This window comes from Macaca fascicularis, chromosome 2 (genome assembly GCF_037993035.2).
Source record: "Macaca fascicularis isolate 582-1 chromosome 2, T2T-MFA8v1.1".
In the NCBI taxonomy this organism is placed as follows: Eukaryota; Metazoa; Chordata; class Mammalia; order Primates; family Cercopithecidae; genus Macaca; species Macaca fascicularis.
The window spans coordinates 55,893,296-55,916,278 of record NC_088376.1 but is presented as its reverse complement, the minus strand read 5'-3'; positions in this window follow the sequence as shown (position 1 = coordinate 55,916,278).

The following is a 22,983-nucleotide window of genomic DNA, read 5'->3' as shown; positions in this document are numbered from 1 at the left end:
GTCAGCAATGAACATTATATTCTGGAGGATAATTAATCAGTGAAATAGTCATGATATGATAACAAATGAAAAAAGCAAAATGCAAAACTGTATAAATAGTACAATCCCAATTTTGCCAAAAAGATATGTATCTAGTTATACAGAAAAATAGCAAACTACCCTCTCTAGAAAGTGGGATTACACATAATTTTGATATTCCCCTTGTTTTGCTTTTATTAAATGTTTTACACTGAAAAATTATCAAGGACACCAAAGAATATGTGGTTTATGTAAAAAGGAATGTTCAACTTCAATAAATTTTAGAATTATTATTCAGTTGTAGATAAAAATAAAATAAAAATTCATTCATCAACCTTATTTTGAATACAACTATGACATACTCTCACTTCCGGTCATTATTCTCTTGGAATAGAAAACTTCGTTTCTTTTCTTTTCTTTTTGGAGGGGATAGAGTCTTACTTTAACCAATGCTGGAGTGCAGTGGTACAATCATAGCTCACTGCAGCCTCAAATTCCTGGACTCAAGTCATCCTCCGGCCTCAGCCTCCCAATAGCTGGGACTACTAGTCTATTCCACCACATCCAGCTAATTGGTAAGTTTCCTGTAGAGATGAGGTCTCCCTATGTTTCCCAGGCTTGTCTCGAACTCCTGGGCTCAGTGATCCTCCCACCTTAGCCTCCCAAAGTGCTGGGATTATAGGTATGAGCCACCATACTCAGTCAAAAGTTCATATCTTTATACAAATTAATATACATGCTATTTGTAATTAGACTCATTACCAAAAATTAAGGTGACTTTTAAATTTGTCATTAAACCTGGGACAATTTGGAAGACGAAAAGGCCACTAATCATAATTACTCTGGGACAACAGGTACAAATCTGGACATACGGTCATCCTCTCTAGAATAGGCACACACATTTACCTGGATTAAGATTTAAGGCTTTATATTGTGTATATAAAGTTAACCTTTAGCACTATTTTATTTCCTTTTTCGTAAGAGTCAACATTTTGGGGATAGCATGAATGAATGAGCTGAACTGCACAATGGCATGCACAGGCAGCTCTTTTTGCCAATAATTTGCTCACTCACTCAATTGCAGAGTTTGGGTTTAAAAATACTTCAAACATCCTTGATGGGCTGATACAGTGAGAGGAAAAATAAAACAGGAAAATAATCTGTTTCAAATATGATTTATGCCATGTGGGCTTTTCTGGAGTTTTTAAAGTTCCATTTGAAAAGTAAAGACAGTTGTACATTATGTTCTGACCTTCTAACTTTTTATCTGCTGGTTGATCTTCTAAATGCTAGAATGGAAAGCTTGGGAAATGTTTTCACAATTTTTATTGATAATTATTTACAAATCTGATGCCTTGGAATTATCTGGTATCTGTAATAGATGATATAAAGTTTCATGAAGAATTATGTGACTAAACAGAAATTCATAAAGTCATTTAGACAATTAAGATTTGCACAAACTTCTATAATTATTAAAAAAAGAACATGGAAAAGGGAAACTTTTTATAAACAGATGAGTATAGTAAATGCTGGAGAATGCATAAAAAACATATCTCTTTTTATTAATTAACACTATTGTAAAGAAGTGACAATGGAAAGGAAGATCCAACAACCCATAAAACTATACACCTAAATTTATGTACAGCACTTTTGATCCTTGAATAGAACTAAAATCATAGGCTTCTTAGCAGCATTCATAATTAAATGCAGCTAATAACATACAAGTGTATATTTTGTAATTTGCTTTTACCAAAGTATCTTGAACATTACAGGAAATGTGCTTATTAAAAATTTCTTTGAATTTTAGAATAAAGTTTTGCTGATGATGGGATTAATGGATGGCAGGAAACTATTGTTTTTTCATTTTCTACACTGTACCATGAAGGAGTCCAGGTACTCAAAAAACTTGTTTTTGTTAAACTTCAAAACAAAAACAAAAGCAAAAACAAAAACCCTAAGAGATGGTTTTACATAGGAGAAACCTGAGAGATAAAGTATTTAAGAATTATCACTAAGGACTAAAATTAAATATTTCACACTGAGGTACTCATGTCCTTAAACAAATCAACGGATTATCAATCATATTAAAGTATGCATATATAGATTTTTAGAATACAAATAGCTCCTCTCTTAAATGTCTTTTGAGTCCCTGTACTTCTAATCTCTTTAAAGATCAAAAGGTGGTTAAAATTAAGTTAAAATAATTTTGTTATTTGAACAGTAGAAATAAGTTTTAGGATAGCTTTGGAAATAACAATATTCTATTCAACTTGATAATTACTTTTGAAACAGAATATCCATTAAAAAAACCCTATGAAGGATTAAACAGATTTAAGCACCATCTCAAGGCATGAAAGACAATTTTGCAGTGGTTTTATCGTTGACAATATAGTTTAATTTTTATTTTTATTTTTATTTTTATTTTATTTTTTTTGAGGCGGAGTCTCGCTCTGTCGCCCAGGCTGGAGTGCAGTGGCCGGGTCTCAGCTCACTGCAAGCTCCACCTCTCGGGTTTACGCCATTCTCCTGCCTCAGCCACCCGAGTAGCTGGGACTACAGGCGCCCGCCACCTCGCCCGGCTAGTTTTTAGTATTTCTTAGTAGAGACGGGGTTTCACCGTGTTAGCCAGGATGGTCTCGATCTCCTGACCTCGTGATCCGCCCCTCTCGGCCTCCCAAAGTGCTGAGATTACAGGCTTGAGCCACCGCGCCCGGCCTTAGTTTAGTTTTTAAAGGTACACTGGGGGGCTAGCAGAGAGAAGGCTCATATGGCAGGGGCATCATGGTGGGACCAGAAAGAAGGGGCAGCTTGGTAGTGAGCAGATAGTAGTGAAATAGAGAGAGGGCACCTGGATTCCAGTCCACCATTTGTCTTAACCAGTTTTCTGACTTAGAATAAGCAGCTGAATCTCAGTGGTCTCATTCCTTCCTGCAGATTATTTCTACTTTCTTACTCCGGTCAAAGTCTAAACTGTAAGGAAGGCAGTTAAAAATTAAAATAACCATCCCCACTGTAAAGTTCCTTAAGGAGATAATGACAGCAGTGATGATATTATAATGCTTCCTAAGGTTCACTCCAGCTTTGAAAGTGTATTATTGGATAGTTTTTTCTAGGATTTGTTATGAGAAGGTAACTAATATCTTATCAGCTGATCTTTGAATGTACTCACCAGAGGACAGTATATTGGATGTGCACAAACACACTAGAGATGTGTGGCTCACTGAAATAAAAACCTATTTTGGGCTGGGTACGGTGGCTCATGCCTGTTATCCCAGCACTTTGGGAGGCCAAGGTGGGCAGATCACCTGAGGTCAGGAGTTCTAGACCAGGCTGGCCAACATGGTGAAACCCCATCTAAAAATACGAAACAAACAAACAAGCAAATAAATAAATAAGTAAAAATTTAGCCAGGCGTGGTGGCACGTGCCTGTAATCCCAGCTACTCAGGGGGCTGAGGCAGGGGAATTGAATCTGGGAGGTGGGGGTTGAAGTGAGCTGAGACCACACCATTGCACTCCAGACTGGGTGACAAAGCAGGACTCCATCTCAAAAAAAAAAAAAAAAAAAAAAGAAACCTATTTTGAAGAAAGATGCTAGCCAAAGAAACAAATGAACAAGATAAATTCAGGGTCAATATTCTGAATAAAATTACAAGCTTTAGAAGGCTATTGAAATGTTTTTATTAGTAAACATTTAAATACAGTAGTCTATAAATGGTTAATGCTCTGGGACTGGCAACTCTAAGAAGTTAGCTGTTTTGAGATTAAAAGGTCTCAATTTCATCAAATGTGTGGCTCTGTATTGGCAGGCAGGTGATATAGGAATAGCACAGGGCAGCTCCCAGGCCAAGAGAAGGCCCAAATCTCCTCGGGTGTATTATATGTTTTTATGTCTCTGCAGCCTAGCACACTGCTTTGCATGCAGTAAGTGCTTAATCAAAGCTTGTGAATCCACCCTAGGTGCCTTGTGGTCTTTGTTTCTTATCTTGCTACTTCTCAGTTTCTTTATTTTTGGTAAATCACTTAACTTCTGTCAGACCCAACTGTTGTTGGACTTGTGGATTCTACAATTTTCAAGGACCCCTTAACATTCTAAATTATATATTTGGTAAGCCTACCTTTCAAGACACGTTTTCTATTTCCTTACCACCCTTCCCTCTGCCTGAGAACAAGTGAGGCCTTGTTGCTATTTTTTTTTTTTTAAACACATTTTCATCCTTGATTACTTCTTTTTCATATATGAAGTTTCTACAAAGATAAAGTAACTACAGAGGCAGATATACTGCTTAAATGTGTAACTTTGAGTAAATGTTTAAATTATTCTGACATTCTCTTTCTTAAATAGCAAATGAGGATACTATTCAGTCTTACAATGTTGCCAACAATAAAATGAGATATAATATTTAAAGCGTTTAGCACAAGGGTAGACACTTAGTTGACTTCTAACAAACATTGATTCTGTACTTTCATCTCTGTCAGGTTAATATTCTGTGGCTATATTATCTTCTTTCATTTATCAGCAAGAATTTATTTGGAACCCTGTTAAAATAGGTCATTTTTAGCATAGGGTGGATAATATTACATCCTTTATAATAAAACTACTAAATGTAGATAAGTCTTAATATCAATAGGACACAATGTAAGCAACAGTGCCCTGTCTCAAAACAATTACAATAGGATTATAAAATTTCTAAAATAACTGGAATAAATAAACATGCACCCTGTGTATTGACCGGATTTGATAAAAATATTTTTATTGAAGAATTTGTAATAAAATCAAAGAAATGTTCTGAGTTTTTATTATATGTGGTGGAAATGAACTCTTTTTAAAGTACTCAGTCACCCTGTAATTTCCTGCACATTTAAATGTTCATTGTGTTAGAATTAGCATGTATTGTCATTCTTACTCCCAATGTGAAAAGATGAAAACAACTGCAGTGTCTGAATCATTCATCCTATTAGTGACAGTGAAATAAACTCACAGCTGAAATAGAATTAATAAATCAAGTGTTTCAGTTCTAACAAAGGCAAAATGACACATTGATTTTGGAATAGCTGTTGACAAGGCATTGATATAATGCCTGTGACAAATACAGAGATGACATTTTAATATTTTCTGACTTTCTAAGTAAGTAGAGCAACAGAGCAATTCTTCTTGCTCTGTTAATAAGGAAGGAAGAGATGACTGGACGACTGGGGCTTCTATTCCCTGCTAAGTGTCTAGTTTCAATGGGAAGAATCCAGCAGTGCCAAGAAGCCTGAAAGGCCCACAAAAAAGAAGATCCACTCAAAGTGCTGAACCACAGAGATTTTTTTTTCATTTATCAAAAAGATGCCTTGTGTTCCTAGACAATCTCTCCCTCTCACTTTTACGGAATTTGCTGTCAAGAATATATCTCAGAAATTTCTTCTTGGACATAAATGGCTATAAAGCATTTTTCAAGGAAATGCCTTTTTGGGTAATGCAGTCATATCATGTTAGGAGACTTAGACTGTGTCTGACTTGAGCCAAAGAAATGAGCTTCCCTAAGTCCTCTCAAGCAAACCAGGTGGATAAAAGAAGCATTCTACAAAAAAATGTAGACATTTTGGAGGGGCTCAACATACAAACTAGTTGCTAAAAAATGAAAATGAGAAAATGCTAAAATGAAGAATAGTATCTTTTCCGTCAGCAGAGGTCTAGCACCAAGAATCTCTAAAATAGGAGACGTGGTTCCTCTTTTGATAATTCTCTGACAACCTGCAGGTCCAAATACTTTGCAGCCTGGTCTACTGGCACTTCATGATTATGCTCTACTCGACATTTACAGCTTCAGCCCTGCCATGACTAGTGCCCCTCCACGCTCTACATTCCATTCCCACCACCCACTCACCATTCCAGCACCTCCTTCCTGGATCTCTTAGGTGACTGCTTCCTCTGCTGGGAATATCCTCATTCCACTTCTGGCGAACTGTGACTCAACCCTCAAAGCCAGTACAAATGTTAATTGTGAAATCAGTCTCTTTCCAGAAATCTCCTCTATCTACCCCAGGTAGCATTAAGTTTTTTCTTCCCCTGTATTTTCGTGACCCTTGTACTTGCCTATATAAGGCAATTGACACATGGTTTATACAAAATATATATAGTATTGCAGGTGCCATCTGTATTACACTTTCTTGCATGTGTCCATCTCCTCTACTGGCCGGTGAATTCTTTGATGTCCCACCCTCACTATTGAGGGCCTGGAATATAGTAGCCATTAAGTAAAAACATGTATAATTGAACATTCTCAACACATTTATGAAAATCCATACCACCAATATGCACAAGAGCCTGAAGTCTTACCATGCAAATAAAATGGTTTCTGCCAATCTGTATTTTTTTTTAAAAGAGGAAGGACTGTGTCACCTGTGCAGATACTTGTTCTCTGAGTATTTGTTTATTTACTTACGAAGCATTATGGTGGTTTAATCATATCAAAATTGAGTTAATTGAACTTAACTCTATGTGTTAAATTTGTTTATTTCCTTCTATTTTCCAAACTAATTATTGTGTTTGTTTTATTTTTAAACTCTGTGTTTAAAGGAGTAGACATTTAAATACATACAGAGTTTGTTGAATATCAAGTGTTCCTTGGATTTAGACACACAGCTGTGAGGAATTATTGGAGATAAACAGTGCAAGTGCTCAAGAGTCCCAGGGAAGCATATAAATTAACTTTAAAGTGGCTTGACAGTCTTCATTTTACTGGTATATCATGAATTCCTATCAGTTGTGAAGTGATATAATTTAATGTAAGAAAGTTAATATGATTTTTGTCTTTATAATTAGAACAACTTGGAAGTGGAGTGGGTTGGGGAATAATCAAAAGAGAAGAGACACAAAAGACTGTTGAAAGTAGCATGGCCAGATGGCTATATGTGGGAATTAGAATCAGACAGAGGAGATTCCCAGCCAACAAATATGTATAGACATCAGCAATGACATCCTGGAAATAGTAAGTGTGAAAGATATTAGAAAGCACAAAAGTGGTTAAGATTTTGACACTATCTTTGAGGAAGACACTGTGTTCTCACAAAAGAGATGTTCATCTTTTATAGGAGTAGTTGGGTCCAATGGACATTCTTGCCCTGATTGGAAAGAGGCTCTCCCAGTCATTCATTATTTCAGGAACGGGAGTTAACCATGTGAAGGGCTGAAATGGAGCTGAGGAGAGTGGAAATTTCAGCCTGAAGGGACAGCATGAGCAATGCATGCTGTGATGAGCAATAGTTACGTGTTGCTGGAGGGTGGTGCTAAAAGAGGGCTTGGTTGACATGAGGCTGGAAAGGCAGACACGGCCAGGTCCCAGTTGCTTTTTATGCCACATAAAGGAAAAAGAGAGAATTCAGGGTAATACCTGCAGATTTGGCTTCTCAATATGGTCCACTATGAGGAGAGAGGGAATAGTGAACATGTACTTTCTTTTTGAACGAAATAGAGTGTCATTTTTCTGGGTTTCTCTAAGTGTCAAAAGTTGACACAGATATAATTTTCTAGGAGCATTATACCTCTGCTCTCATAAAATGTTTATTAATGTGCATTTAGCAAAGTGTGTTATATCTCCCAGTGTGAGGTCACCACAGGGATCTTTCTGGCAATTGTAAGAAGCTGTGCTATATATGCAATAAGGAGGGAGTGGTTTGTAAGGCAAGCAGAGCTGTTTCCAAGAAATAAAATTCTGTCCAACAGGTTGAGACACAGTCTTAGCTGTGCAAATGGATAATCACACTTGGTTATAACAGGTACAAAGAGCCATGCCAACCAAGCAAAGTCTGCCAATTTCAGAACCAGAAAGGCCAGGGGTCAGGCCTAACCAATGGCAGTCATGTTTATGAGATACACCTCAGTCTGTATATAGAACGCTCATGTTCCCTTGCTCTAATGTCACTTAAGTAACCTGAGAAAATGTGGGATATGATTTCTTCCAGTGGTACCAGTGAAGGCTTTTTGTAATGATAGTGTTCTACTGAAATTCTGAGCTTAGCCACATTTACTCACCAAAGCCCCCTTTACCACAAACTTTTAGAGTATTAAAACTCTAAATGATACAAACAACAAAAATAAGATACTTTTAATCCATAAATCCATTATCTGGATGCAGTTTCTATTGTTCTTCATGCAGTTCTTAAAACTATAAAAACGTAGATATAGACTCACAATTCCTTTCTTCCCTGTGTACCTCCTACTATACACACACACACAGACATACACACACAAAACACACACACACACACATACACACACACATGCACACATAAAGGTAGGGAAAAATAGTCCTCCCAGAAAAATTTCTGATGGCACATTAAAAAGGGAGTGTCTTTGGCTTTCAGACAAACATACCTCTTTCAGGTAATAGATTCTCCCCAGACAGGTTTAGACACAAAAACTCAGCCACTCAACTTATTGCAGTAGGAAAAACTGGTTTATGAATGTGTAAAATTAATTGTTATCTTGGTGTTTTAAAATTCTTAACTTAGATGTAATTTTTAAATAATTTATTTGGCAGTGTGACCAACATTTCAGCACAAAAAAGATTGTGGGGAAGCACTAAATAGTCATAGAGCAAAATACTTTTTCAGAATAATAGTAATTATTGAGGTGTGTTTCACACATTTAGTGTCTACACATAACAAAGACAAAAGCTTGGTATGGGCCATTATTAAATCCTAAGATGGTTCATATACCCTTAGTTGCTTTTATAAAAGTGAGTCTTGGTAACCATGGAAATGACCTTGGTTCTCCAGGCAAAGGTATAGTGTGAAGATGACTCAGATAACTATAATTCACTTTTTTAAAACCTCAATTCATTGGTAGTCTTCACTCTCTGTCATGCTTACTTATTGCCAGTAGTAAATGTTGTTGGGGCAGCAGTTAATCCCAAATTTATCTGCTTATTTATTTATTTTCAGACAGAGTCTTGCTCTGTCACCCAGGCTGGAGTGCAGTGGCATAATCTCAACTCACTGCAACCTCCACTTCCTGGGTTGAAGCAATTCTCATGTCTCAGCCTCCTGAGTAGTTGGGACTATAGGCGCATGCCATCACGCCCGGCTAATTTTTGTATTTTTAGTAGAGATGGGGTTTCACCACATTAGTCAGGCTGGTCTCGAACTCCTGACCTCAGGTGGTCCACCCGCCTCAGCCTCCTAAAGTGCTGGGATTACAGGTGTGAGCCACCATACCTGGCCTTCTCTGCTCACTTTGTTGCTCTATTCTTGCTTGTAATAGATGGTGTGTTGGACTGACCACTGGATAAATGGTCCATTGACATACTGAGGAAGAACTTACCAACTCTATAGAAATTATAAACCCGAAACGAGAAAAGAAATTGTAGCAGTTACTGGCTCCAGGGCCCTAGTAAAGTACCCATTCATCTCTTGGTACCCCACACTTTGGGGAAACACCCATTCTACATTTCAGGCTTTGTGCTTTAGATGTTTTTCTTTCTCTCACCTTCAGGGTTGGGTCTTAGGTTGGCCAAAGTCAATCAGGATAAAACGTCCTTTTTTTTTTTTTTTTTTTTTTTTTGAGATGGAGTCTCGCTCTCTCCCCCAGGCTGGAGTGCAGTGGCACGATCTCGGCTCACTGCAAGCTCCGCCTCCCAGATTCACGCCATTCTCCTGCCTCAGCCTCCGGAGTAGCTGGGACTACAGGCGCCTGCCACCGCGCCCGCCTAATTTTTTTGTATTTTTAATAGAGACAGGGTTTCACTGTGTTAGCCAGGATGGTCTGGATCTCCTGACCTTGTGATCCGCCTGTCTCGGCCTCCCAAAGTGCTGGGATTACAGGCTTGAGCCACCGCACCCGGCCAAAACATCCTTTTAATCAGAGTGATTGATTTGGGGATTTACTTGCAACTAAGTTTAGGCAATGAGCAGGCCTGGTATTCTGTGTATGTAATAGCAGAGAAAAGTTCTATTTAGGGACTCAAAACTGAGAAAGTATACATTCTGGAGCTGCAATAGCCAACTGGAAATCAAGAGTGGAAAGCCTAGCTGAGAATGAAGAAAATGCATAGAGAGCCAAGTTCAGAGATATAGAGAATCAGGCCTTAGGAACATCACTGGAGCCCCTGAGTTAAGGCCCATCTGAAGCCAGCCTTAGTCCTGGACTTGTAATCGCAGGATACAAAAATTTAGTCTGTGCTTATGCCAGTTTGGTTGGGTTTTAGGTTACCTGCCGTAGAAAAAGTCCTGTTTAATATAGCACATTTCCTCATCATGAAAGCACTACTTAGACTTTTACCTTCTCGATTGTGACTCCATTAGAAGGATGATGGCAAGTAATACCACATCCTGACAGCTGTCAATGACATCAAAGATTGGCATCTCATTTCTGCTGATCTGATTATATATATGTATGTACATATAAAATATATATTATACATATAATATATATGTGTGTGTGTCTACCACATATCGAAACAAGTTTCTTTTTAATGCATTAGTAAATGTCTTATTATTGAAGCAACAGGAGGTTGAAGTTGCTATTTTTCCTTCCAGCAATCGACAAAGCATGAAAGTATAACCATATGGCTTGAATGGGGGAAATAAGCCATAGGAAGATCTGGATCTAATATTTTAAGGATTAAGCAGATGTCAGGAGAGGAAGGCTGTGCTGATTAATAGAGACCCCTCTAGTGGCCATAAATTGGGACACAGAGGGCACCAAAATCATATTTTCTTATCTGAGCTGCTCAAGTATTTTGCTTCTTTCCATCCCCTGCAGCTGAAGTTGTCTTATTGTATCCAAATGATTTCAGATAAAGTTGGATAATGAAAAAATTGTAGCCCATAGGCAAGCAGCAGTCTTTTGCATTGGATTGTAGTTTAGAAGTTGACAGGCTTAAAGTGGCTCATAACATATCAGAAAAGAGATGGGGTCAGCTCTTTACTGTGTAATATTGAATGGCATTATGAAGAATTTGCTAAAGGAAATGTGACACCTCATAAAGTCCCAGCAGCAGAGGCTAGGAGAAACAGTGTCAGCTATGCAATGTTTTACTGCATCAATATGAAGTTTATTTCAAAGATCCTCTCAGTACCTATTAAACAGTATTGATGTGCAAGTGTTATACAAGCTGCTCAAAGATATTCTACATTTTATATTTGTGCAAAATATTCTAATATATCTGGAATTAAAACATAGCAACTAAACCCAGATAGTGAATGCAATAATAAAGATAATAATAACAAATAGATGGTGTATTTTACTATCCTTCCCTTTGTCATATTCTGTGACCTAAAATGTCAGAAGTCATCTAAGAGTATTCTGGTATTCCTGAAAAAGTGTTAGCCATTACTTACAATGGTTTGAACGTACTAGAATGGAAACTGGAGTATAGTGAAAGAAAATAAGAAACAAATAGTAACAAATGTCCTCACATTTATTTTAAAGAAAATGGTGAGTTTCTAAGAGTAAAATAAAAATAAACTTAAGAAACAAAATAACTTAAGGCTGACTCAAGGCAATCCAAATGTAATAATATGAAATGTTTTGTTCAACGGATATCTTTCAGGGTGAATTTGCTACTTAATGTGGTTCTGATAACAGGGCAGCAGACTTGGCCCGTGGAGTGCCTAGGCTAATGGATAGAAGATAAAGGTAAGTCTGACTTGCAGAATCTTCAAAGGGTTTCAATAATATATCCCACAACCTAATGGGAGCTACCCTGGAGTTTTACTAGATCAAAGGATGTATACTCTGTCAAAGAATGTATGGTTTGATAGTGACTTATGTAAATCATTCCAGATACCCACTTCATTTCAGTATTTCACCATCATCTTTTCACAATGTAATGCCTCACTTTCACGAAAAGCATTAAGGGAGTAAGATGTCAGTTGGCCAGCTGTAAACTTGCCTTCTAACCTAGGAATACTTGCACCTGAAGGTCTCCTCCTATCTCCTTGCTATGAGCTTCTGGCATATTATGACATTTAACATCTGCCCATAAAAACTGGTGTACCAGCCTTACTAGACAGATTGGAACAATAATATCATTTAGGTATTTCGTATTTTAAACATCCAGCCAAAAAATACTAACATTGCATAATTCTGCAAGCAGGTCATTGGAAGTATGGACAAACATTAACTAAAGAAATCCAGGTTGTCTCTGGCAATTCCTAATAAGGAATTCAAAGGATTACAGTATTGCCTAAGGATGGGAGTCATCAGAACAAAAACCACTGCTTAAGTGAAGGGTCCAAATTAGTCCTCCAGTTTTGATGTTTATAACTAAGAAATTTGAAAATTAGGGGTTAAAGGAGCTGACACAAGTTATACAGATAAGAAATGGAGGAGTCAGGATTTCAAGGGAGTCTGATTCTCGAGACTTCCCATATAGCTACTATTCCTAAGAACAGCAATACAAGTACCACAATTATGTCTTAAGGTGACACTCTAACTCAAGAAATGCACTGTAGCATAGAGAGAACAGTCCATTTGGAAAATCATTGACCAAAATTTAAAAGTAATTAGATTTGAAGCATCTGGATAGACTTACAATATGAGTTTCCATTTCAGAATCATTCTGTTCTCTAATGATGTCAAATTCTTTTTAGAAGATCTTCCATAATGCTATTTAAATTTGCACAGCAAGAAAGAATCCATGTGTTACCATATTTTCTTCATGATACCTGTCATTCATGCATTCATTCAACTAATATTTATGGAGTGCCTTCAGTGTGGTCAGACATTCTTTTAGGTTCTGTGGATACATCAGAGAACAAAACAATAAGGACAGTATTTTGACCTCATAAAGCTTATATTCTAATATGGAAAGACAGAAAATAAAGCTAAGAAGTAACTATATTACATAGTATATAGTATAGCGAAAAGATATTTAGTACTATAAAAAATAAAGCATGGTAAGTAGACTTGAACTGCTGGAGAAAGGGATTCATTTAAATAGGATGGACAGTGTAGGCTTCAAAGAGAAGGTGACATTTCAGCAAAGACTTAAAGAGATAAGAAAAAGAGCCATACAGATAGATATCTGGAAGAAGAGCATTACAGATAGATAGAGGAAACAGCCACTGCAAAGATTCTGGAGTGGAAATAAGCTCAGTGTTTTTGAAGAATAGGAAGGTGTATGTGTCTGAGTCAGAGTAAACAAAGGGTATGGTAGTAGGTGATAGGATCAGACAGATGCAGTCTTATAGGTCCTTGTACTGATTTAGGTCTTCAGTATGCATGAAATAAGCCACCAGGGGGGTTTGACAGAAGAGTGACATGATCTAACTTAGTATTTCAACAGTGTCACTCTGCTCGTGTTGAGACAAGGCTGCAGGAAGGAAAAGTTAGAAGTGTAGTACCTGTTATTGCAATAATCCAGGTGAGAGGTGGTGCTGATTTGGATTGTGGTGGGAGTGGTTGAGATGGTAACAAATAATATGATTCTAGATATGTTTTGAAGGCAGAGCTAACAGGGATTCTGATGCATGAGATTAAGGGTGGGAGAGAAAGAAAGGAGACAAGAATTACTAAAAGGCTTTCGGCTTGGGCAATCAAAGTTTGAAGTTGCCATTTACTGAGATGTTAAGAGTATGGGTGTAGCTGGCTTGGGGGTAACTAGATGAGTCTGGAGTTCAGGGAAATCTTGACAAAAACATCCATTTAGTGCCTGTATATAGGAGATATATACTTAACACTATGAATTAGGATGCACAATGGCAAATAGATAAACACATTTTATATTTTAATCAATTTGCCAGATTAAATATACAAAGAAATCCCTCATGGTGTGGAACACCTGAAATGCTAGATAAAATATGACAAGCTTTAAATAAATAAGCCTGAGCTCTAGTAATAGAAAGAATTGGAGGCCAGACAAAGAATGAAGAGTGATTTAATAGCAGCAAGCTCCATCTAGAGTTTGTTTTTAATCTGAGGATGTCTGTCCATTCCTGATGGCTCAGGGCTTGGATTTTTACTGGGCACACATTTCTGGCTCTGGAAACAAAGCATCAAGCCCTAAAAGTATGGTGGCCAGATCAGAAGTACTTTAGTAAAGCGGAAAACTTTAAAGTACAACTCTCATAGAGAGTGTATTAGGGTAGGCTAGGCATGGTGGCTCACGCCTATAATCCTAGCACTTTGGTAGGCTGAGACAGGCGGATCCCTTGAGCTCAGGGGTTCAAGACCAGCCTGGCCAACATAGTGAAACCCCGTCTCTACTAAAAATACAAAAGTTAGCCAGGCATGGTGGCGAGCGCCTATAATCCCAGCTACTCGGGAGGCTGAGGCAGGAGAATTGTTTGAACCCTGGGGGGCAGAGATTGCAGTGAGCCAACATCACACCACTGCACTCCAGCCTGGGTGACAGAGGGAAACTCCATCTAAAAAAATAAATAAATAAAAAGAGTATATTAGGGCAAATCAACCCATACCTATCACCAAGGTTATTATAGATTTGGGACTAGCTGGAGGCATGTACTTTTGTGGGTTAGGAGACAGTATTAACACTACCTGTGTGGTCCACGAAAACTCTCAGTCTGAAAATTAAATTTCTGACATTGGCCTGGGTTGTTGGTGACATCAGGAATAAAGCTAAAGCAAAAACAATTCTTCTCTGAAGGAGATGACTTAGTTACACATTTAAGATATTTCCTTCTCTCTGTTTCTGTTCTCCTGTCCCACTTTTATCATGACGTTCTTTCCACGGTTTCTATTGCCTTTTATCCTGTTCCGTTTTAATCCCATCCTCTGCAGTTTTCCTCCATGTGGAGCTCCATTTTGGAAGAGAACCTAGTGGGCTAATTTTCAGAGTTCACAGAAACTAGACGACTTCAGTCCTTTTCAACCTATTGTAAGCTCTTCAATTCACTTGCCACTGGAGTGGGTAAGACCCCTTGTAGTTTTAGCTGCTGCCCCAAACTGCCCCATGGCACCTTCGTGTGAATGGCTGTTGGCTGTTTGATAGTCCTTCTCTTCTTAGATGCCGTGTTGCTTCCCATGGCTTCCTCCTGCACAGCTGCTGCTAGCACGCAGGTCTTGTGGTTGTTGGTGAATGGGCCCCACTTGCTTACATTCTTGGCTTCATGGGGATACCCTGTCTTCTAGTTATTCTAAATGTTGTCTTTGGGGATTCTGGTTTTGTTATCATGTTTCTCTTTTTTTAATTTTTATTTTTTTGAGACTGAGCTTCTCTCCTGTTGCCCAGGCCGGGGTGCAGTTGCACGATCTCGGCTCACTGCAACCTTCGCCTCCTGGGTTCGAGCAATTCTCCTGCCTCAGCCTCCCGAGTAGCTGGGATTACAGGCGCCCACCACCATGCCTGGCTAATTTTTCGTATTTTCAATAGAGACGGGGTTTCACGAAGTTGGTCAGGCTGGTCTTGAACTCCTGACCTCAGGTGATCCACCCACCTGGGCCTCCCAAAGTGCTGGGATTACAGGCGTGAGCCACCGTGCCTGGACGTTTCTCTATTTTTAAGTGGGGATTATGGAAGCATCAGAAACAATGCCCCCTGTTAATTGCCATCTTCTAGACTGCCTATAATACGTTTATTTTAAAAGGAAATACATAAAAGACCCAGCTTTTATATATATAATAAACTTTTTATGTAATATGTAGATACATAAGCTAGGTCTTTTGTGTATATATATGTGTGTGTATATATATACACACATATATATATATTTCCGTGTGTGTATATGTATACACAAAAATTAGTACAGTTCTTAGAATAATGGTACATGAAGAAAGAGTAAGCAGAAGTGGTTAGATAGTAAAATGAATTATTGGAAATAATTATAACGTGTGATCAGTAGGCCAGCTTCAGGAAAAATTGTTGATAGAGCTTTGATTGGTGCTGAGTGCCTCCTGGTTCTATGGTCAATCCTCTTCTTCCAGCTTGGCACACCTAGCATCCCAGCAGTCTTCAGTGTTTGTGTCCACTTATGGTCTATCAAAGCTTTCTCTTTGATCCTGAGTTCCCACTCAAATATAATTCAATAATAAAAATGCTAAGAACTTTTGGAAAGGACACTAGACTAAGTAGAAATCTCGGCTTAGCCATTAGTTGGCTGGATTGACCTTGGCAAATCAATTTATCTCTCTGTTTTATAGACATGTGTCATTATAAATAAATTACAATAAAAATAAAAAATAAATCCAAACCCAATAATGCATAAATAGAAAGATGAGTGACACACTTACAGTGTAGAAGCGTGGGAGTCACGAGGTCTGTTGCACATCTTTTGTTATCTGGTCGCAAAACTTAACTCTGAACTCTTAGAGATCTTAGTGTAATAGCATATGTGTTTCTCTCATGAATAACAAGAATTATCTGGAGGCCAAACGTTTTCTGAGCCCTTAAGTGTGGCTTCCTGACCTGGGTCACTGCCTATAGCAGGATGTTCCAGGAGCTTGGACGAGTAATCCTATAGAGGCCTCATTTAACCTGTGGCTTTGTCTTGGTTCCCTGGTTTCTGTGCTGAAGGCTCAGACTGCACATACTCTCATTTCACAGAAATTTTGTTCAGTTCTTAGTTCGCACCTTTACCCCCGGCCTGGACTTTGGCACAGGTCCAGCATTCTTTGTTCCAACTTGGCCCAGGAAGATTTATCCAACAGGGAGAGCAATGTGTGGCTTGAAACTTTTTAGAAGTTTCACTAAACCATGTACTGGCATATATCCTAGATAGACATGATGCTAAAAAAATTCAACATTCAAACACGACTATATCTTATAAAGGAAGTAAAGCCCACTTCAACATGTTAAATTATTTCACAAGGTTGTTCCATGGTAGCAAAGATGTTGTGGCAGATAAGCATCAAGTCCCTTCCAATTCTGCAAACATATAGTTCTAGTATTTCTCACAAGGATACTTGCTTTACCACAGGGATCACATGAGGCAGGCTAATTTATTGAGATATTTATTTTTGGTTCTCACTGTGGAAGAAAACATGGAAGGATAAAAGTCATTTTCCCAGAAGTTGTCCAAGTCCCTTCTCTTCTGGGTCTGGGCAGCTCCCCTGCTCCAGGAGATCATACAGCGACTTTGTGTTTCAGCACTGGGACCTGGAGCTACAGTAGACAAGACTAGAACCAGACCTCTAACCTATGTGGTATACTATAGGAATCCCAGATTCTTAGAGCTCACTGCTCTATTTCCTAACATGCTCACAAGGCTTCATTCAGTTCCTAGTATTTACCAAGTGCTCTCTTACTTCCGGTCCTTTGCATGTGTGAGTCCTTCTACCTGTAATGCTCTTACATAGCTAGATTCTTCTCCCACATGAGACAGCCTCTCTGACCACCCTATATGGTCTCTGTCCCTCTCTTTTACCATATTTCCTTGGCTACTTGCTTGCTCCTTTTAGAAAATGTATCATACTTTCTAATTGTTTTGTGTATCAGTGTATTTGCTTTTGGTCTGCCCTCTTCACTGAAACATAAGGTCTGTGATGGAAGAGATTGTGACTGTCATTTTCACTAATGTATGTCCAATGCCCAGCACAGTCTGGAGCTCAGTAGACTCACATGTATTTTATATGTATTAATATTAATGCAAAATGAATAGGTAAATGAATGGAAAATTAGGTAAATCTTTGCAAAGGACTGAACTGTGGTATTTGAAAGTAAGTACAAGAGCTCAAAAACAAGTGTTGTTTATCAAGAACGTTGTTTTTAAATTCAACCCAAAGAATGGAAGGAGGTATCAAGAAAGCATAAAGCAGATTAAAGCTAGCTAGAAAGTCAAACTATATGTTCAGAGGGAACCTGAGAACATTACTAAGTAGGAAAACAGAGAGCTTTCAAACGAATGACCTAATCAAGCTACTTGATAGGTAAAAATAAGTTAATACAAAATTACATTAGTTAAAGTAAATTTTGCTATTTAAAATGTTAATGGCAATGTGAACCAAGCTAAACCTGGAAAAAATAAGTTGAAGTCAGAAATTACTGGGATGTGTCAAAATAAAAGGGGCACTGAGGGAAGGGTACGAAGATTCACTTTTGGTGAAGAATTTGAAAGGTGCTACATGGAATGTCACTAAAAATAACATGGCTGCCAGCACTAAAGACTGATTATAATGAGTAAAGGAAATGTCACCTAAGATAATCTGAAAAGTTGTTACTCAAGTGATAAGTTTGAGTAGAAATTAGAAGCTAATGACTTCTTGCATAATTATCTAGTTCTAATATCCACAAAAATCACTGAAAAGTATTTTATAACCATAGCACATATGTCAGATGATATGCCTAATGGTATATGTTTTAGTAAAATATAAGAAACTGCTATCCAAGTTCAGGGAGAATGGATTAACAGTGTGGGTGGTATGAGGCCCGAGGACTGGAGAACTGAGAGGAAAATGCAAGTGGTAGATGGGATGTCAGAAGTTTTAGGGATGGACACATTAGTTAATTCTTTCCTCCACGAGCAGATTAGGTTCTGGAAACAAACTAAGAAGAAAGGGCAACCAAAGGGCAACTAAAATTCTTGGAGATGGGAGTTGATCTGGTTCCCCCTTGATGCATCAGCTCCCTGACTTCCAGTTGCTTTCCTGTGTCACGGAGAAACAAAAATACAAGCACAGCAGTTTCTCACAAGGATGCAAAATGCATGCCATCTTAACCTTTTTAAGGGTTGATATGGTGATTAAAGAGTAATTAAACTGTATATAAGCTATAATAACTATTTGAAAAAGACACTTTGAGTCCAGTACATCCACTCTGAGCTGCTGAAGATTATTAGTGTTTACCAGATAAGGGTTTTCGAAAGTCAGGTTCCTGCCACACTTGAGAAAATGGCATGTGCTGATCCATCTTACAGCTGTGGACAAAGTTGATATCAAGGGCTATTCTTTAAACCTGAACAGTGTTTTGAGGGAGATTCCATTAAGGTTTCTTCTGTGAAATCTTCCAAGCCTAAAATTAAAACAGTAGCAATCGTTAAAACTCAGAGAAGATGTAAGATTGGGTACCTACTTATGAGCCATTTATTCTAAATGGATAACTTGCAGGGTTTTGCAAAATCTATATAGCTCTTCAACAGTTATATTTCATGATGCTTCATGTATTCAGCAGTGCCAGGAAACTGGTTCCTATAGATGAATTTTCCAGATAACTGAAGCATACCCTTTTTGCATCAGAAGTATTTTCTGAAATATAGGACACACTACACTGCGTTGCAGTAGAGGATGCTGAACATAATCACTCCTTCTCTCTCTTAGAGGATGACTCAAGACCATCATAGACGTTGTCCTTGGTAATGACATAGGACTCTATTGAGGTGTAAAGCACTAAAAAATTTGTCCATAGACTAAATGGACCCAACATACTCTGCTTCTGTAGTTGTGTCAGACTTTTAGGATGTTGTGGTCTTACTCTCCATTGGCATTTGTTTCTCTTCTCCTATGTCGGTGTTTCTAATTTTTTGACTGCTTACAACTGAGATTTTCCACTTTGAAATGTTCATCTCTTCTTCAGAGTAGAGTGCTTTTTTTTTTTTTTTGGTCTTATGAGGAGTGTTTGCTTCACAGTGGCATTCAACACTCAATGGCATTTTATTTTTTCTAATTCCATGTTTGTTGTTAGATTCTAAATGGTTAAAAGTATGTAAAATCTCACAAATTAGTCACAAGGGAATCTATTATTCTTTTAAGGTGAGTAATTTTAAAAATAGGATAATATTCAGTATTATTTGAAGTTCAACATGTAGAAATTCAAGTCAAAGAATAAAAACATGATGATTATTTGGAAATAATGGGTTAGAGTATTCTATAAACAAATAAATATTATTCCTTACTTCCATACTACTGGGCACAGTGCAAAGCTACAGTGGGTGCCTACTTTACACACTCCTTCCATATACTTTGTTTATTACTTATTTTATTTATTCATTTAGAGACAGGGTTTCACTCTCTCACCCAGGGTGAGGTACAGTGACACAATCATGGATCACTGCAGCCTTGACCTCCCAGGCTCAGGCGATCCTCCCACTTCAGTCTCCCTCATGAGCAGCTAGCACAGCAGGCGCCTACCACCACACCAGTTAATTTTTGTATTTTTGGTAGAGATGGGGTTTCACCATGTTGCCCAGGCATGTCTCAAACCTCTGGGCTCAAGCCATCCACCCACCTTGGCTTCCCAAAATGCTAGGATTACAGGCATGAGCCACTGTACCCAGCCTTCCATATACTCTTTTCCCTAAAGCTTTGCCTGTTAATCTGAAGCTAGTATTATAAATATCACATTATAATCAGAGAGGCTTAATATCCATGGGAAGTTATAAAAAATGTACTTGATTGAATTCTAGGATGTTAAGAAGGATTCTAAACAGATTAATCTAGACAATAAATTTAATTTTTAAAAATCATAACTTGGGTTTTACGATTTATTTCTTTAGTAGTTTTTGGTTCTTGTTCTTCTCTCACTCGTATAACCCTAATCTGAAATCTGTTCTCTCAAGGAATATGGAGAGAAAAGCAACAGACCTAAGTATCCTAATACTTGAGGTTTTCAAATTGCCTCCATAGACTAAAGCCTCTGTTTTGAGAAATGCGGACTGTGTGAAGCAAAACCACTGTAATCCAAGTCCTGAGCTGTCAGCAGTTGCTCTGGCATTAGCCTGGAGAATTATGCAAGAATGGGAGAGCCAGTCCCTTATACTTCTAGTTGACCCTTTCTAATGAGTCTGTCCTTCTTTTATCCTATGTGTTCATTACTCTATTTATGCTTTTCACTCTTACACCCCCTTCAACCTTATTGTATCATCACATCTTCTAAGTATGCCCTTCTCTCTCACTCATAATTATTGCTCCAGGGAGAACAGAAGTTCTAGAAAGATTTAAGAGAAAAGATATCCAGAAATGTACTTATAACTGTATCATTAATCTTCCCCAAGTCTCTGTGGAATAAATATTAGTTATGTAGGAACTGAAGCAAAAGGAGTGCCATTTCCTTTCTCCTTGTCTCCTGTCATCAGTGAACAAAGGTTTCCAGAAAAAGAAGTCATTCCCTATTTTTAATTTTATATGCTTTTCAAAAGGTACCCATAGTCACTTTGCTTTAGATAAAGCCACTTAAAACAAAGAAATAAAAACCAAGAGCAAAGATATATCAGAACCTACTATAGCACTTTACCTATCTATAAAATCAGATACTTGGCAAAATACAAATTGAGAAGATAGTAGAAAACCATGTAGTATATAAGAAAGGTTTCTGAGGTGTGTTTTATTTATGCCAGTGTGTTTAAAGTAGCAGAGACCTCAGATTTCAATTTGTGTTTTCATTTTTTTTCTATTGATTAAATTGCCGGTTTTATATAGTAAAACTACAAACAAATACTTTTTGTGGATGTCATGTATTTTCTTCTGTTTGTTATTTAATTGTTTTGAAGTTTTAGTTAATAACACAAATTTTGTATCTCTTTATATTTTCAAATTATCCATTATTTACTTTATGTTTTCTGCTTTCAGAATGGCTAATCCTTCACCAATTTTATATAAATGTTCTAAATGCATTCTTTCTTTTATTTACGGACTTATTTTTTACATTTAACTTAGTATATAGTATGATATCGAGCTCTTTGTTAATTTAACAAAATAGTCAAACAGGCCTGCATCATTTATCAAGTAGCTCATTCTTTCTCATTTGAAAAGCCATCTTTCTCATTTATTGAGAGCATACAAATGCAATCACACACACACACCACAAACAAATGTTTTTAAAGCATGTTGCATCCTTTTGGTTGGAGTCTTGGAATTAATTCTTATAGCGTGAATCTGGAGGTTAAAAACCTTTTGGTAGATCAATAATCTTTCTTTTAAAGGTAGGAAACTTTTCTCCAATATGATCTCATTATTTATGTGAATTTTGGAGCTCATTTTTAAAAAATCTTATTTAGTGTCAGTTGTGACCAGGAACTAAGTGCTGAGGATAACTGGACTACAACACTGCCATCTCTACCCTCAAGCTCCTGGTCTAGCTGGGAGTCCTGTATAAAAACCAAGCCCTCCAGAGCACTATGGTAAAGGCTATACCATTTGACTCTGCCTAAGTTACTTTTCTAGCAGTAAGACTTCCAGGAAGAGGGGACACTTGAGCCGTGTCTTGGAGGATAAATAGAGATTCACCAGGATCACAGAAACTGAAGGCATTCCAGGATTAGGGAGCAGCAATTGGCAAGATGTACATGTGAGGCATGCCGCATATTGAAAAACTTACGAGAAGTTTACTACAAATCAAGCCAGTGTGCCAGAAAAGACATTGTGCTTTGAAAGATCAATCTTGTGGCTATCTAGAGGAAGTATTGGAAGAGAGGAAAGAGTGGAGGTTATGGATTGAGGGTTATTTTAATATCCCATATAGGTAACTGTATTATTCTGTTTTCAACTGCTAATGAAGACATACCCGAGACTGGGTAATTTATAAAGGAAAGAGGTTTCATTGATTCACAGTTCAGCATGGCTGTGGAGGCCTCAGGAAATTTAAAATCATGGTGGAAGGGGAAGCAAACACATTCTTCTTCACATGGTGGCAGCAAGGAGAAGTGCAAAGTGAAGTGGGAGAAAAGCCCCTTATAAAGCTGTCAGATCTGATGAGAACTCACTATCAGGAGAACAGCATGGAGGTAACCACCCCTATGATTCAGTTACCTCCCACCGGGTCCCTCCCACAACATGTGGGGACTATGGGAACTACAATTAATTCAAGAGGAGATTTGTTGGGGGGGGGGGGGGACGCAGCCAAGCCATATTAGTAACATATGATATATGTCTAAAGAAATGGAGATGAAAGAGGGAATTGAATAGAAACGAAAAGTATTTGGAAAGTATATTCACAGAGTTTTTGTTAGTAAACAGGGTGAATGGAGGTACTAAAAGCCAGGATCTACACTGTAGGAGCACAGCAAATTATGTGGGAGATCATTTATTTCTGTAGATACTGAGTTTCAATCACCTAAAGACCATCCAATCAACAGGTGGTTATTGATA